This window comes from Plasmopara halstedii (genome assembly GCF_900000015.1).
Source record: "Plasmopara halstedii genome assembly, contig: Scaffold_218, whole genome shotgun sequence".
NCBI lineage: Eukaryota > Oomycota > Peronosporomycetes > Peronosporales > Peronosporaceae > Plasmopara > Plasmopara halstedii.
In genome coordinates this window covers 423,796-426,272 of record NW_020187139.1, presented here as the reverse complement: position 1 = coordinate 426,272, position 2,477 = coordinate 423,796, and positions in this window count along the sequence as shown.

Genomic DNA, 2,477 nt, shown 5'->3' with positions numbered 1-2,477 from the left:
CCCCCCCCCTCTCCCAGAGCAGGAGATTCTCTTCATGGTCTTAACACTCACCATGAGTGGCTTGGGTCGGTGAGAGTCATCCGTCGCCGACGGTGGCGTCATGGACGGAGTCGAGGCCGACATCTTCTGCTGCAGGTGCTCCAACAGAGCATTTTTATAGCTTGTGAACGAATCTAGGCGCGCGCTGATTGCGTCAGGTCCTTGCGAAGCGAGGTGCCGCACGCCCTCGGGGTCAAACAGATATATTAGCTTTTAAGCACGTCCTGCATGCCCTGGGGCAAATAAGAGTATTGCTCCATCCTCACAGAGGGTCAGTCGTAACGACTCAGGTGTAGATTGACTACTAGCGCTTCCAAGTGCAGCAGGGCTGCCGTAGCTCTTTCGCCAAGAGGAAGCTTGGTTAAGGTCGGTGACCGTCGTTCAATACTTAGAACCAGTACGAGTGTAGCGAACTGCTTGTTGTTTAAGTGTAGCCACACCATCTTGTGTGATTCACACCTTTCATACAAGGGCACGTGAAACTCCTTTACAAAGTGACTGCTTCACCAGCAGCTACTACCCCCTGAAATTCCACTCCACACTTTGCGCTTTATTTTGCCAGCTCTACAGAGCATACCCGCATCGGAAGTATATCAAGTGCGCAAAGTCAAATGGATCATCGACCTCCCACCGTAAGCGAACTTCGCGACCGACAGCTTAAGAAAAAGACCTTGTGAGCATACTGAGGGTGTTCACTCATGAGGACGGTTTTAATTATTTTCCAAATTCCGACTGGATACCTCCGCCTTCATTTTGCAGTACACGTTCCTACGTTTCACCAAGGATGGAAACTCATCGGCGGAAAGGGTATTTACACCCGCCGTTGAGTCCATGAGGACGTCTGGGCACGTCTGTTGGTGGTGCTGACCCAGCAGTACCATTTCATCCAAGTTGTATCAAAACTATTAGGGCCAAACTTTTTACTTGCGACATACAATAGGAAGACCGTAATTCACCGTAAGCATACAGTCGAATGTCCCGACGGGAGACCGCGATACACCGTCTTAGACTCTACCGGCTCTAACTGTAATGAGATCAGTATGCTGCGTGGACCACATAATTTGTGTGTCAAACATACATGTATACCGTGTGTAGTTGTAATCACCTTTCAATTCTATTGTATCAGAACTAAAGGTAGCTGTCAGGTTACGGACGTTAAAAGCTTCTTGGCTATCAAAATAATGTCACTTCATCTTTCCTCTCTTCTACGTAAGTCAACGACCCGCTGGAAGCGAGCAATACACGGAAAGGTGTGTCAGTTGATCCAAGCCTTCCTCAGAAAGCGTATGTATTCAGACGAAGAAATCCCGTTACACTTAGTAGGCCTTGTTGATCATTCCAACGCCGACTACTTCGATGGATTTATCGATGGATAATGTGGATACCATCGTCCTTGGATCAGCAGCTAGGAGTTTTGCTTCCTAACACACTTGCAATGGAAATTGTGTGGTGAAGCTGCGAGCTTTGGGCAAAGATTATGCGGTTCCGGCATGCTTTAATTTGATCAAGAAGCGATAACTCAACGCATAGCAATTATGGCTGCGTGTGAGCAAGGGGTATTGGGATTTCCATCGCAGAACATACCGAAGCCGTTTCCATCGTGACAATCATGGTGAAAAGCTTTCACGGGAACGAAGACGAAAATCTTGCGTTCTGACAGTGGGAAATTGATACGCTATCGCGATAGCTCAAATTCGTGATGATTGTAGTCAAGTGGCCTTTGTTATGTCGCATTTGGATAGCCGTGCGAAAGATTGGGCGATATCATGAAACATCAGCTACCCGGTTACTTTGCCACATGCCAAGAGTTGAATAGGGTCATGGAATTGATGTTCCTCCCGCCAAATGTGGCATTTTCGACAACGGTTGAAGTTTTTGTCATGCCTTTAAGACAACGGCACATTGTACAACTAAGTACAGAAGCTCGTGAGCTTCGCGCCGGTATGACAAATAAACAAATGTCTGAGGCAGTGATGGTCACTGTGTTTATGGAGGGACTCACTTATGGTCCTTTGAATTCTGAAGTCTTCCGCTAGAGCCCAACAACCCTGGAAAATGCAAGTATAATTGCATTGCGTGAGGACTACTGCCAATGTCAAGCATGTGATCTATCGGTCATCCCAATGAAAGCAGTGACTGCTGCTACTGGAGATATAAAATCAAAAGATCTTAGCGCTGTGACTGTCCGTAGGCAGCAAATCCGCCGTTATGGATGTCACTCACGAGAGATTAGCCCCATAAGGATTATTGCCCTTCGTTAACGACACGAGTCGAAGTGGTATATTCGTGCTCAAATTTGATTGTATTGATTGACACGTGTCGCGTAACTACGCACGGAAGCAAATTGTCGCTGGAATTGATTCAGTGCCTTATGCACTAGAAAAGAAGCAGTACCTCTATCGCAGTGAAGTTGGTCACTGGTGCGGTGCTCACCGCTA